Below are 16,003 nucleotides of genomic sequence, written 5' to 3'. Positions count from 1 at the left end.
GGTTCAGTGATTTTCCTGCCCCAGCCTCCCAAGTAGCTGGGATTACAGGCGCTCACCACCACGTATAGCTAATTTTTTGTATTTTTAGTAAAGATGGAGTTTCGCCATGTTGGCCAGGCTGGTCTCAAACTCCGGACTTCAGGTGATCTTCCCACCTCAATCTCCCAAAGTGCTGGGATTACAGATATGAGTCACTGTGCCCAGCCAACTTTGGGCAAGTTTCTTAACCTTCCCAAGCCTCAGTTCCCCCATCCATAAAATGGGGATGATAGTAGTTCCTACATCACAGAGTTGGGGTGAGGAGGAAATGAGGTGCTTGCAAATGCCTGGCCCCTAACAAATCCCACAATAAAGTTTAACTATTATTTGCAAAAGTAAGTCCCTCTTGGCTCCCAGAGAGGCTAGGGTAACACTTGTCAAGCGTGGGCGGGCTGATTCAGGAGTACTACATTCATGTTGTCTTGTCTGTAGAAACATCAGGTCCCACTCCCAACCTCTTGGAAGGAAGTGAGTACATGAAGACCCTAAAGTTACACCAGAGAAAACTTGTCAATTCCCAAAACCTTCCTCTTGCCCTATACCCTTTCCCATCCCCCAATGTACACTGGACCCCTCTCTTCAGTGCCTGAATTCTACAACATTCTGGGGAGAAAGCCAAGTTCTTTTCTATGACATTGGTCTTTTTTTCCCTTTTGTTAAAAACAATGATGAGAAATGTTCCCTTCTTGCATTCCTGCACCATCTCCTCTTTCTCTTCCTCAATTTCTTAGGAACGAAATCACCCAAGATATAAATAAAATGTTCTAAATAAAGCTCTGCCCAACTGCAGCGTTAAGACGTGTCTGTGTACATATGTGACTGTCAGCCAAAATAAGTTAACCTCCAATGGAAGTCATTTTCATGTAATTAATTATTCTTTTCTCAGCTGAAAGAGACAGGTGCATTATGGGTGTGCTTTGGCAGAACTTCTGGGTGAACTTAAGAAGGCTACACTTCAAACATACCAAACGGCTGTGGCTTTGGTTCTGATATTGTTTCTTGACTTGGAACATTTATTTCTCAATTACTGCAAACTGAAAAAAATGAAAACAAAAGAACCTACATCAAAGGTATTCTGAAGTACAGGAGGTACATGATGTGCCAATTAAACAACAGGAATGCAGTCTGTTGCGCAACAACTGATGTTTTCATTCTCCAACTTAGAAAAGGGGTTTAGGTTGCTTGGGGTTTTACAGAAAAGTCATTTGTGATAGGATAAGTCTGTTATTAACAAGAGTTTTCTTTGTGTTATAGAGGTCAAAGCCCTGGCATGTTAACATTTTTGGACAAGAAAGAAAAGTGACAGGATGAATGAGAGCATGGCCAGGTGAATTTGCAGCTTGTTAATGACATTGTTCAACTAAGGACTATTATGGCGTTGAGGGTCTCTAGTCGAATGCCTTAGGGCTCTTTCCTTAGCCTGCTGAAGCTATTTGAGGCTGAGCAAAGGGGAAAATGCCACAAAGCTAAAGGAATAGTAACTGCACTAGGTGATAGAATTAGATCAACCAACTCCAAAGACTGGCATGATGGGTCTATTGAACAAGCTGTTTTCCAAAATACATGTTTTGGGAAATAGCTGTTTTTCATACTTTTAATGGCAAAAACCGCAATTACTTTTGCACCAAGCTAACAAACTCTTGCCAAAAAAGATACAATCAAAATCTAAAACCTACGCCATCTGAAGAAGTGACTTGAAAGCCACCTTACAGTCTCACCCGTTCTAAGTCATTTCCTGTTAAGCATGCTCTTGTAAGCAGCATGGAATTTGATGTTTAACAAGTGAGTTTGACCCAATTGCATTTATTGTAATTATTGATATATTGGAATTTAATTCTATCATCTTATTTTGTATTTTTCTATTGCTATGTTTGTCTCCCTTTCTTTTTTTTTCTATGAATTAACGAAGTTTTAAAATTCTCATTTCTTTCTTCTGTTTTGGAAATGGCGGCTTAGCTTTCTGTTCTTTAATGACTACCTATACATTTTTTAAAAATCGGTAGTTTGGGGTACTACAAAGAATAAGATATTAGTTTGAAAAGAGTCTCTATCAGAGCAGCATGAATTCTGCTAAAATTGAAGCAGAAACAAAATCAAGTTTATGATGAACTTTGGGTGAAGCAATGCTAAAATCATTGGTACTTTACAAAATGTTTATGGCAACAATGCCACAAGGATATCAGAAGTTTACAAATAAACAACTTGTTTAAAGAAGGAATGAGATGATGTTGAAGATAAAGCTTGTACCGGCAGACCATCCACATCCATTTATGAGAAAAAAAATTAATCTTGTTGATGTCCTCAATGAAGAGGACCAGAGATTAACAACAGAAACAATAGCCTACACCTGAGACATCTCACTTGGTTCAGTGTACACAATTCTGACGGAAAAAAATCAAAGTTGATCACACTTTCCACTTGATGAATACCAAACTGTTGTACCCAGATTAGCTATGGACAAGAGCAGAGCTTTCAATGGAAATTTTGAACAAATGGGATCAAGATCCTGAAGCATGTCTTCAAAGAAGATAAAACATGGCTTAACAAAATCCTGAAAACAAAGCGCAATCAAAGCTATTGCTACCAAGAGGGGGAAGTGGTCCAGTCCAAGCAAAAGCAAGAGTGAACCACTCTTAAGCAAAGGGATGCTGAAGGTATGTCACTGGTTGACTTTCTGGAGGGTCAGAGAACAACAGCATCTGCTTATTGTGAGGGTGTTTTGATAAAGCTAGCCCAAGCTTTAGCAGAAAAACTCCCAGGAAAGCTTTATCATAAAGTCCTTCTCCACCACTACACTGCTTCTGCTCATGCCTCTCGTCAAACAAGGGCAATTTTGTGAGAGTTTTGATGGAAAATCACTAGGCATCCACCTTACAGTTCTGATTTGGCTCATTCTGACTTCTTTTTGTTTCCTAATCTAAAACTCTTTAAAGTATACCCATTTTTTTTCTGTTAATATTAAAAACACTGCATTGACATGGGTAAATTCCCAGGACCCTCAGTTCTTTAGAAATTGACTAAATATCATCACCTACAAACATGTCTTGGACTTGATGGAGCTTGTGTTGACAAATAAAGTTTATATTTCTTATTTTTATCTTTTTTTTTTTTTTGAGACGGAGTTTCCGCTCTTGTTACCCAGGCTGGAGTGCAATGGCGCTATCGCGGCTCACCGCAACCTCCGCCTCCTGGGTTCAGGCAATTCTCCTGCCTCAGCCTCCTGAGTAGCTGGGATTACAGGCACGCGCCACCATGCCCAGCTAATTTTTTGTATTTTTAGTAGAGACGGGGTTTCACCATGTTGACCAGGATGGTCTCGATCTCTTGACCTCGTGATCCACCCACCTCGGCCACCCAAAGTGCTGTGATTACAGGCTTGAGCCACCGCGCCTGGCCTTATTTTTATCTTTTAATTTCATTTTCCCATAAATTTTTTGATGTTCCTTTATATTTTTATTTTGTGCTCACACCAGAATAACTTATCTGGGTATAGGATTCTAGATTGACAATTGTTTCTTCTCCTCAGTTTTATGTTTTTTGGCATCTAATGTTGCTGATGAGATGTCTGCCTAATTGTCTTTGCTTTGTGAGTAATCAATATATTCTCCCTGGCAGCTCTGAACCTCTTCCTGTCTATCCCTAGTATTCTATAGTTTCACTAACATTGTCTATGTGTGAGTTTATTTGTATTTATCTTGATTGGCACAAGATGCACAATTTCTAACTAAGGACTTAACATCTTTTCACAAAAATAAACTTGAGCAGGCAGAAAGACAACGCTTGTTATTGGATAAGATGACTCAATATCATTAGATGTCAATTCTCCTTAAGTTACTATGTGCATTTAATATAAACCATAAAGGCCAGGCGTGGTGGCTCACACCTGTCATCCCAGCAGTTTTGGAGGCTGAGGTGGGTGGATCACCTGAGGTCAGGAGTTCGAGACCAGCCTGGCCAACATGGTGAAACCTTGTCTCTTCTAAAAGTACAAAAATTAGCCAGGCTTGGTGGTGGGCGCTTGTACTCCCAGATACTTAGGAGGCTGAGGCAGGAGAACTGCTTGAACCTAGTAGGTGGAGCCAAGATGGCACCACTGAACTCCAGCCTGGGCAACAAGAGCAAGACTCCGTCTCAAAAAAAAAACAATAATCCATAAAAATACCAAGGTTTTTACTGGAGTCCAACAAGTTGATTTGAATGTTCAAATGTAAAAATAAACATGCAAAAATAGAAAACCATTTTAAAAGGGCAATAAAGACTGACTAGCCTTCCACATATTAAAATATATTACACAGCCTCTATACTGAGTGTAGTCTTAGTACATAAATAGAAGACCAATGGAACAAAATAGAAAATCCAGAAATAGACACAAGGACATATGAAAATTTGGTATGTGATAAAAGTGATGTCTCATATCACTGGGGAAAAGATAGATTTTTAAATAAATGATTTTGTAATACAGATTTGAAAAAAAAGAAAATCGAGTTCATTGCTCAAACTGTAAACTAGAGTAAATTCAAAATGGATTAGAAGTTTAAATGCAAATAATTAAACTACATAGCTGTTTTTAAAATTGTGGATGAATTCATTTATAATCTGGATATGGAAAAATGTTTTTTTTAACTATGATGAAAAATCCAGATGCAATAGTTAAAAACACTAATAAATTCTATTGCATGAAAAATATACCATGCTCATGGTTTAAAACATTAATGTAAAGAAAGTAAATAGCAAATGAGAAACCAGGGAACATAATTATAACCTATACTACAGATAGGGAGCCAAAAACCTTAATACATAAAATCATGTATTGATTGATTGATTGAGACAGGGTCTCACTTTGTCACCCAGGCTGAAGTGCAGTGGTGCAATCATGGCTCACTGCAGCCTCGACCTCCCTGTGCTCAGGTGACTCTCCCATGTCAGCCTCCAGAGTAGCTGGGACTACAGGTGTGCACCACCATACTCAGCTAATGTTTGTATTTCTTGTAGAGATAGACTTTTGGCATTGATACGGTTTAGGTCTGTGCTCCCAACCAAATCTCATGTCCAGTTGTAATTCCCAATGTTGGAGATGGGGCCTGGTGGGAGGTGATTGGATCATGGGTGCAAATTTCCCCTTTGGTGCTGTTCTTGTGATAGTGAGTAAGTTATTGTGAGATCTGATTGTTTAAAAGCGCATGGTACCTCCCTCATCTCTCTCTTCCTCCTGCTCCAGCCATGTAAGAAATGCCTGCTTACACTTCACCTTCTGCCATGATTGTAAGTTTCCTGAGGCCTCCCAAGCTATGCTTCTTGTTAGAGTGTCAACAATGAACCAATTAAACCTATTTTCTTTATAGATTACCCAGTCTCAGGTATTTCTTTATAACAGTGTGAGAATGGACTAATACAGCCATCTTGCCCAGGCTGGTATCAAATTCCTGGGCTCAAGTGATCTGCCTACATCAGCCTCTCAAAGTGCTAGGATTACAGGTGTGAGCCACTATGCCCTGGCCATAAAAAGCTTTTTAAAATGGAGAGATAAAAGGCCAAAAGACAATTTAAAAATGAGCAAAGAAGTAACCATATAGTTTGTAAAAATCAATATACAATAGTCCTTTTAGACATATAAAAAGATGTGCAGTTTTACTCTTAACAAGAGAAATAGAAATTCAAACTAGTTTACACTGTAGTATCATTTCTTACTTTTCATTTTGGCAAGAACTCAAAACCTTGATATTTTGTTGGGGAGAATGCTGTTCACACCCTTGTGCATGTTGCTGGTGGGGATGCAAAACATATAAACCCTATAGCAGGGAATCTGGCAATAGCCAACCAGCTACAAAACCTTTACTCATCAATCCCTCTTTTAGGAATTCACCCTGAAGATACACCTCCACAAATATGAAACAACATGTGAAAAAGCCAGCTGTCGCACCCTTATTTCTAATGGCAAAATACTGAAAACAATCTAAATGCCTATTCATAGGAAAAGGATTGAATAAATTATGATAAATTCACGTAATAGAATACTATGAAAAAACAATGAGGAATCTCTAACAACTCCACTGAAATGATTTCCATGATCCACTGTCAAATGAAGAAAGCAAAATGCAAAGGAGTATTATAATACGTTAGATTTTTTTGTGTGTATGTGTGTGTATTTGATTTTTCTTCTGAAAAGGAACACAGAAAAGATAAAGCAGAAATTAATGAAGGCAATTATTCATGAGGTTTAAGGGACTGGAGTGGAAGTGACAGGAATAGGAATGAGACTCCTCTAAGTACAACTTTTATAGTTGGGTTAATATCTACCATATTTATAACTGTTTTCTATTCATAGCCCTGTTCTTTCCTTCTTAGTTTAATTTCTTTCTTTTTCTTTTCTTTTCTTTTCATCATTCCCTTCTTTTTATGCCTTCTTTGGTTTTAAGTGAGCATTTTATATGATTCAATTTTCTCTTCTCTGTTAGCATTTCAATTATATTGCTTTTCAGAAATATGTTAGTGTTTGCAGCACATATTTACAACTAGTTCAAGTCCACCTTCAAATAATATTATACTGTTTCATAGGTAGTGCAGGTACTTTAAAACAAGGTACTCCTAATTTCTCTTTCATATCCTTTGTAACATTGTCGTCATGCATTTCATTTATCCATAAGTTATAATCATCCAATACATTGTTGTTGTTTTTAACAAAGTTATATACTAGATCAATTAAGAATAAGACAAAAGATTTTTTATTTTATTTTCTTTTGTTCCTTTTCTAATGCTCATGTTTCCTCACATAGATCTGAATTTCTGACCTATATTATTTTCCTTCTCTCTGAAGAATGTTTTTTTAGATTTCTTATAAGGCAGGTCTACTGGTGACAAATTCCATCAGTTTTTGTTTGTTTGAGAAAGAATGTCTTCTTCACTTTTAAAGAATAATTTTGCTGGATAGAGAATTACAGATTACTATATTTTTTTCTTATTTTACTCCACTCTCATTTTGCTTGTATAGTTTCTAAAGGGAAGTCTAACGTGATTCATATCTTTGTTTTTCTACAGGTAAAGTGTTTTCTTCCTCTGACTTCTTTCAAGCTGTTCTCTTGGTCTTCGTGTTTTAGTTTGAGTATGACATGCCTAAGTGTTTGTTGTTGTTGTTGTTATCTGTCCTCCCTAATATTCTCTGAAGTTACTGAAACTGTGGTTTAGTATCTCTCATTAATTTTGGAGAACTCTCATGCATTCTAATTTCAAATGTTTTGTCCATTCCTTTCTGTATTTATTCTCCTTCTGGTGATCCCATTACATGTATTTACACCTTTTGTGATTGTCCCACAATTCTTAAACATTTTGCTCTTTTTTTTTTTACATCAGTTTTTGCATTCCAGTTTGGGAAGTTTCTCTGGACCTTTTTCAAGCTCACTGACTATTTCCATAGCCATATCCAGTTTACTGATGAACCCATTTAAACTATTCTTTATTTCTGTCACAATGTTTTTAATTTCTAACATTTCTTTTTGATTCTATATAGCATATTCATATCTCTGCTTACAGTTACCATGTGTTGTGGCTTGTTGTTCACTTTTTCAATTAAATCCTTTAGCATATTAATTGTAGTTATATTAAATGCCCAGCCTGATTATTGCAATGTATGTGTTTCATTGAGTCTGGTTCTGTTGCTTGCTTTGTCTCTTTAGACTGTATTTTATTGTGCCTTTTAACATGCCTGCAAATTTTTGTTGAAAGTCAAATATGACATATTAAGTAATAGGAACTAAGGTAAATAAGCCTTTAATGTGAGGCTTTATGCTTATCTGGATGAGAGTTAGGCTGTGTTTAATGTTTGCTGTAGCTGTAGGTGTCAGAGACTTTCTTGTTTTTTTTCTCCCCTATTGTCTTTGTGTTCCCTAGAAAAATTATTATCATTATTATATATTTTTTGAGAGTGAGTCTCACTCTGTCGCCCAGGCTGGAGTGCAATGGTGCAATCGCTGCTAACTGTAACCTCTACCTCCCGGGTTCAAGCAATTCTGCCTCAGCGTCTCAAGTAACTGGGACTACAGGTGTACACCACCATGCCCAGCTAATTTTTGTATTTTTAGTAAAGGTGGGGTTTCACCATATTAGCCAGGATGGTCTCGATCTCCTGACCTTGTGACCTGCCCACCTCAGCCTCCCAAAGTGCTGAGATTACAGGAAAAATTATTTTAAAATAGAGTCTGTGTCTTGCAGCAATCTCAGTTATAATCCATTGTTATTATCCTGGAAACTTGTTGATGTGGTAGTAAGATACTGGATACTGAGAAGGGAAGATAGTCTGTAATTTTATGATTAAATCTTAGGGCTTTTTTTTTTTTTAAAGCAAAACACTGCTGAAAGAAATCATAGATGACACACACAAATGGAAACATAGCCCATGCTCATGGATGGGAAGAATCAGTATCGTGAAAATGATCATACTGCCCAAATCAATCCCATCAAAATGCCGTCATCATTTTTCACAGAACTAGAAAAAACAATCCTAAAATTCATATGGAACCAGTAACAAGCCCTCATAGCCAAAGCAATCCTAAGCAAAAAGAAAAAATCTGGAGGCATCACATTACCAGACTTCAAATTTACTACAAGGTTATAGTTACCAAAACAGCACAGTACTGGTGTAAAAATAGGCACTTAGGCCAATGGAACAACTAGAGAATCCATACATAAAGCCAAATGCTTACAGGCAATGGATCTTCAACAAAGCATACAAAAACATAAATTGGGTAAAGGACACCCTATTCAATAAATGGTGCTGGGAAAATTGGCAAGCCACACATAGAAGAATGAAACTGATTCCCATTTATTACCTTATACAAAAATCAACTGAGGATGGATGAAAGACTGAAATCTAAGACCTGAAACCATAAAAACTCTAGAAGATAACATTAGAAAAACTCTTCCGGACATTGGTCTAGGCAAATAATTTATGACTGAGACCTCAAAAGCAAATACAACAAAAACAAAAACAAATAAATGGAACCTAATTAAACCAAAAAGCTTCTGCACATATAGCAAAAGCTATAGCCAGAATGGATAACCAACAGAGTAGGAGAGAACATTTACAAACTATGCATCTAACAAAGGACGAATATCCAGAATCTATGAAGTACTCAAACAAATTAGCAAGAAAAAACAAATAATCCCATCAAAAAGTAGGTAAATGCCATGAATAGACATTTCTCAAAACACAAACATCCAACAAACATCTGACAAAATGCTCAGCATCACTAATCTTCAGGAAAATGCAAATTAAAACCACAATGAAACACCGCCTTACCCTTGCAAGAAAGGCCATAATTAAAAAGTCAAAAATACCAACAGATGTTGTCATGAATGTGGTGAGAAGGGAACAATTTTACATTGCATGTGGTCATGTAAATTAGTACAATCACTGTGGAAAACGGTATGGAGATTCCTTAAAGAACTACAAGTAGATCTACCATTCAGTCCAGCAATTCCACTACTGGATATCTACTCAATGGAGAAGAAGTCACTATATGAAAAATATACAAGCACATGTTTATAATTGCAAAGATATGAAACCAACCTAAGTGCCCACTGATCAATGAGTGGATAAAGAAAATGTGGTACATATACACCATGGAGTATTAGTCATAAAGAGAAACAAAATAATATCTTTTGCAGCAATTTGGGTAGAGCTAGAGGCCATTATTCTAAGTGAAGCAACCCAGGAACGGAAAAACATATTTCATTTTCTCACTTAAAGTGGGAGCTAAGTTATGAGAATGCAAAGACATACAGAGTCATATAATATACCTTGGAATGTGGGGAGAGGTTGGGAGAGGGAGTGAAGGATAAAAGACTATATATGGGGTACAGTGTACACTCCTGGGGTGACAGATGCACTAAAATACCACAATTTGACACTATAGAACTCATTCATGTAATAAAAAAAACCACTTGTATCCCAAAAACTAAAAAAAATGAAATAAAAAAATAATAATTGGCCTGGTGTGGTGGCTCGTGGATCACAAGGTCAAGAGATCGAGATCATCCTGGTCAACATGGTAAAACCCCATCTCTACTAAAAATACAAAAATTAGCTGGGTATGGTGGTGTGCACCTGTAGTCCCAGCTACTCAGGAGGCTGAGGCAGGAGAATCGCTTAAACCTGGGAGGCAGAGGTTGCAGGGAGCCAAGATCGCACCACTGCACTCCAGCCTGGTGACAGAGCAAGACATCATCTCAAAAATAAATAAATAAATAAATTTTTAAAAATCAGTTGTTTTTTGTTTGTTTTTTAGTGGTCTTGAGGCCCTGTGCTGTGATCTTCAGAAGAGTTTCTCAGGCTTTTTTTTTCCTCTGCTTATGTAGGCAGGGAGCTAGAGTGAGCTCCAGGTACCTAATTGCCCCTGCCTAGATTCCAGAGCTGATTCTGCAAGTTTTCCTTGAGAGTAGGACTTTGTTGCTGAGAACAGAATATTCTGGGTATGCATATATATAAAGTGCTAGGATTATAGGCATGAGCCACCATGCCTGGCCGTGGTATATTTTTAAATAATTACTTTTGGCTTCCTCCCGCCTAAAGCATGCTATTTTTCTCCTGTCTTCACTGGGAGAACCTGGGGAGTCTCCTGGAGTTAAAACTCATAAAAATATAGGTGATCCTAAGACTGAGACCCCAGGAGTTTGTAACTCCCCAGCTATACCATATTTAATGTGCATCAATTACTCAATTACATTTTAAGTGTTCCTAACAGTTACTGGCTCAAGAAGCTTCTGCTCCCCATAGGCTGTGATTCCTCATATTCACCTGTGTTTCCAAATTCCAGAGCAACATTCTGAGATGTGATCTTAATTCTATAACAGATCTAAAAAGAGTTATTGATTTTTGGTTTGTTCAGTTCTTTTCTTGTTGTAAGGATGGGAGTGAAAACTTCCAGGCTCTTTACGTGTCAGAACTAAAATTAAATGTGTTTTCTGTTTTTAATTTCTGTTTTCTTATTCCTGCTTTCTTTTGGTTACTTGATCATTTAAAAAATTTCATTTTGATTTATTTATAGTGCTTTGGAATGTATATCTTTATAGATTTATTTGTTATTGTTCTAGGTATTACATTGTGCATATATAACATTTCAGTCTACTGGTGTTGATATTTTAGAAGATCAAGTGAAATGTAGAAAACTTACTTCTCAGCTGGGCATGGTGGTTTATCCTCATAATCCCAGCACTTTGGGAGGCCAAGGCTGGCAGATCACTTGAGGCCAGTAGTTTTGAGACCAGCCTGGCCAACATGGCAAAACCCCATGTCTGCTAAAAATACAAAAATTAGCCAGGCATGGTGGCATATGCCTGTAATCCCAGCTACTTGGGAGGATGAAGCATGAGAATCACTTGAACCTGAGAGGCCTAGGTTGTGGTGAGCTGAGATCACCCCACTGCACTCCAGCCTGGGTGACAGAGCAAGGCCCTGTCTCAAAAGAGGAAGAAGAAGAAGAAGGAGGAGGAGGAGGAGGAGAAGGAGGAGGAAGGACGAAGAAGAAGAAAAGAAGAAGAAGAAGAAGAAAGCTTACTTCTTTTTTTGTCCCTTTATTCTCCCTCATTTATGATATAATTGTGTCTACATACATTAGGAATCACATCAGAGTTATAATTTTTATTTCAATCATCAGATATAATTTAGAAAACTCAAGAGGAGAAGAAAAGTCTATTGTGTTTCTTCTTTCCTGATATTCCATGATTTTTTATTTTATCATTTAGGGAAATTCCACTGGCCATTTTTTTTTTTAGCATGGGTCAACTGGTGACAAATTCTCTTAGCTTTGCTTCATTCAAAAATACCTTGATTTCCCCTTCATTTCTGAAAGGTATTTTTGCTGGATACAGAATTGTAGATGGATAGGTTTGTTTTTTATTTCAGTGCTTTAGAAATGTGCCACTTCTCCTTCTGGCCTCTGTTAAGAAATCCATTGCTATATGAATTGTTTCTCAGCTGTAGGTAAGGTCTAATTTCTCTCTTACTGCTTTCAAGATATTTTCCTTTTTCTACTTTCTTTTTAAACCAAAGAGTTTTTATGAAGTTGACTATAGTGTGGCTTTCTTTCAGTTTATCCTATTTGGGGTTTATTCAGCTTCTGAAATCTGCAAATTAATGTCTTTTGCCAAATTTGGGGATTTTTCAGCCATTGTTCCTGTGAGTGCTTTTTAGCCTCACCCACTTTCTCCTCTCCTTCTTGGACTCAGATGACATAAATGTTAGATTTTTGTAATAGTTCCACAGAGTTTTAAAGCTCTGCTCTCTTTTTCTCTTTTCTTCATCATATTTTTTCTGTTGCTTGGATTGAGTAACTTCTATTGTTTTATCTTCATATTTACTAATTCTTTCCTCTGTCTTCTCCATTCTGCTGTCAAGCCCATCCATTGAGGTTTTATTTTGGTGGTTTTATTAGTCTGTTCTCATGCTAATAAAGACATGCCCAAGACTAGGTAATTTATAAAGGAAAGAGATTTAATTGACCCACACCTCAGCATAGCTGGGGAAGCCTCAGGAAACCTACAATCATGGTGGAGGGGGAAGCAGGCATGTCTTTCTTCATATGACAGCAGCAAGAAGTACAGAGTGGAGTGGAGCCACTTATAAAATCATCGGATTTCATGAGAGCTTACTCACTATCACCAGAACACCATGAGGGTTTCTGCCCCCATGATTAAATTACCTCCCACTGGGTCACTCCCACAATATGTGGGGATTACGGAAACTACAATTCAAGATGAGATTTGGGTGGGGACACAATCAAACCATATCAGTGGTTGAATTTTCCAGCTTTAAAATTTTTATTTGATTCTTTGCTTATGCCTTCTATTTCCGTGCTGAGACTTGCTGCATTTGCTTACAAGTGTGTTCATCACTGCTTATTGAAGCATTTTATAACGTGTGTGTTAAAATCGTTGTCAGATCATTCTAACATCTGTGTCATCTCAGTGTTGGCATCTGTCTTAGTTTGCTAGGGCTGCTGTAACGATTACTACAAATTGGGAGACTTAAAACAACAGAAACGTATTGTCTCGCTGTTCCAGAGGCCAGGAGCCTACGATCAAGGTGTCGGCAGAGCTGGTTTCTTCTGGGGTACTCTGAGGAAGAAACTCTCCCATCCAGCACTCCTAACTTCTGGTGGCTGCCAGCATTTGTGGCATGTAAATGCATCACTCCTGTCTCAGCTTCATCTTCATGTGGCCTTCTTCTCTATCTCTTCTTCTCATAAAGACACTATCAGTTGAATTTAAGATCCACCCTAAATCCAGGGTGATTTCACCTTGAGATCCTTAACTAATTACATCTGCAAAGCCCTCTTTTCCAAATAAAGTAACATGCTGAGGTTCCAGTGAACATGAATTTTGAGAGGATGCTATTTAACCCACTCCAACATCTGTCGATGCTCTTTTCTCATTCAAATGGAGATTTTTCTGGTTCTTGAAATGATGAGTCATATTTGATTGAAAATGGGCATTTGGGATATTATGAGACTCTGGATTTTATTTAAGTCTTCTGTTTTAAATAGACCTTTGCTGATACTTGTTCAGCTAACAAAGGGGATGCTCCCTTGTTACTTCCAGGTGGGGACTGGAAATGCAGGTTTCCCAAGTGGCCTCCGAGGACACCAGAAGGAGAGGTGTTCTTCATTGCCGCTGGGTGGGGGTGTGGCCTCAGGCTCCCCACCAGGCCTGTTAACAACACACTAGGTGACAGGCAGGCACATGGATACTTCCTTACTTACTTTCATGCAACGTCCACTTTCATGGCATGGAGGTGGCTTTGAAGCCCATGACAGTGGTGAATATTTTGATTTTCCACTTGACTTTTCTGATACCAGCACAGCAGGGAGGTGGACAGGCACATCATCCTACCAGGCATTGGTGGAAGTCCAAGCTCCCCACATGGTCTCCACTGACATTGTTGGGTTGGGCCTTGTAATCACTAAGCTGGAGTGAAAGCTCTGGCTTTGCACTCAGTCTTTGCTGGTGGGAGCCTGAGTGGGGCCATGGTTGTTTCTGTGGTGCTTTGCTGACGTGGCGTGGTTACTGACTAAAATTCTTTCATCTTCCTAGGCTGCCTTTTTCCTGATCCTTTGGCAAGAAAAAGCAGATTTTCCTTGGCACTTTGGTTCACCTTTGTCTTTGCTCTTGGGGTTTCCAGGTTGCCATGTTTTCTCACACCCAATCTGGAATATGAAAGGCAAAGGAAAAACGTAAAGGACTTATCACTTCGCCATTTCTTGGTTCTGAGGTCCCTAGAAGGTCTGCCTTCTTCTCACCACCTCTCAGTGTGTTTCTAGTTGTTTTACACATAACGTCCAGGGCTTTTAGGGAAAGTACATCTATGTCATCTTCCCATACATGGAAGTTCCTATTTCTAGGATTTTAAATTTTTTTTTTTTTTTTTTTTTTTTTGAGATGGAGTTTCGCTCTTGTTACCCAGGCTGGAGTGCAATGGCGCGATCTCGGTTTACCGCAAGCTCCGCCTCCTGGGTTCAAGCAATTCTCCTGCCTCAGCCTCCTGAGTAGCTAGGATTACAGGCACGCATCACCATGCCCAGCTAATTTTTTGCATTTTTAGTAGAGACGGGGTTTAACCATATTGACCAGGATGGTCTCGATCTCTTGACCTCGTGATCCACCTGTCTCAGCCTCCCAAAGTGCTGGGATTACAGTCGTGAGCCACTGCGCCCAGCTCCTTTAAATTAAAAAAAAAAAAAAAATCTTTCTTCTTAATTCACTCTTACCTGCCTAGCTTTTGTTCATTATCTTGGTCTCATTCTATGGGTGTTATTTTCTCCTTTATCTCTGAAGATTATACTTACACCTATTTAAAGTCCTCTTTTTGTTTGTTTGTTTTTCGGTGTGTGTGGTTTCTTTTGTTTGTTTGTTTGAGACAGAGTCTCACTCTGTTGCTCGGGCTGAAGTGCAGTGGCACGATTCTCAGCTCACGGCAGCCTCTGCCTCTCGAGTCCAGCAATTCTCCTGCCTCAGCCACTTGGGTAACTGGGATTACAGGCATGTGCCACTACGCCTGGCTAATTTTTGTATTTTGAGTAGAGATGGGGTTTTACCATGTTGGCCAGGATGGTCTTGAATTCCTGACCTCAGGTGATCTGCCCACCTTAGCCTCCCAAAGTGCTAGGATTACAGGCATGAGCCACCACTCCCGGCCCTATATAAATTCCTTTTAAGGCTGCTCTAACATTTGCACTTCCTTGGTAGCAATGAGTTTGTTGATCATCATTTTAATTTAAGAGCTTATCTTGAATAGAATTTGTGTGTGTGTGCATGTGTGCATGTGTGTGTGTGCATTTAGGTGAGTTCTCTCCCTAGAATCACTCCTCTCCGACTAGCAGTTTTGCAGTTGTCTAATCCACTGGGTTCCTGAGTAACTAGGCCTTATATTGGAGGCTCAGGCTTTTTGTCGCAAGGGATAGGGGTAGAGTATGATTTCGTCCCAGCTCAGCTCATTCCTGCTGCCTCAGGAAACTGCCCAGGGCCACTGTTGCAATGTTCTATTCACGGGTAGAAAAGGTCTCCCCAGACTGGACACAATCCTGGATAATATGGAGATAATTCTGTCCCCTGCTACCTTGTAGGATTTAACTCTTAAAGAATCTGCATATTTTTCAAGAACGGTTAAGTCTTACAATATGTTTTTATATTTTATTCATTATTTCTATGGGTGTTATTTTCTCCTTTATCTCAGGATTATACTTACACCTAAAGTCCTTCTTTTGTTTGCTTTTTTGGTGTGTGTGTGTTTTGTTTGTTTGTTTGTTTGAGACAGAGTCTCACTCTGTCGCTCAGGCTGAAGTGCTGTGGCACGATCTCAGCTCACAGCAACCTCCAGCTCACATCGTGCCTGTAATCCCAAATAACACCCACTATGTTTTTATATTTTATTCATTATTTCTATTGGAGATGGAAAGGGGAGAGTTTTGCATGAACT

This window comes from Aotus nancymaae, unplaced genomic scaffold (assembly GCF_030222135.1).
Source record: "Aotus nancymaae isolate 86718 unplaced genomic scaffold, 86718_ANA_hifiasm-v0.15.2.pri h1tg000015l_0, whole genome shotgun sequence".
In the NCBI taxonomy this organism is placed as follows: Eukaryota; Metazoa; Chordata; class Mammalia; order Primates; family Aotidae; genus Aotus; species Aotus nancymaae.
The sequence above is the reverse complement of the archived record's forward strand: the minus strand, read 5'-3'. Positions refer to the sequence as shown.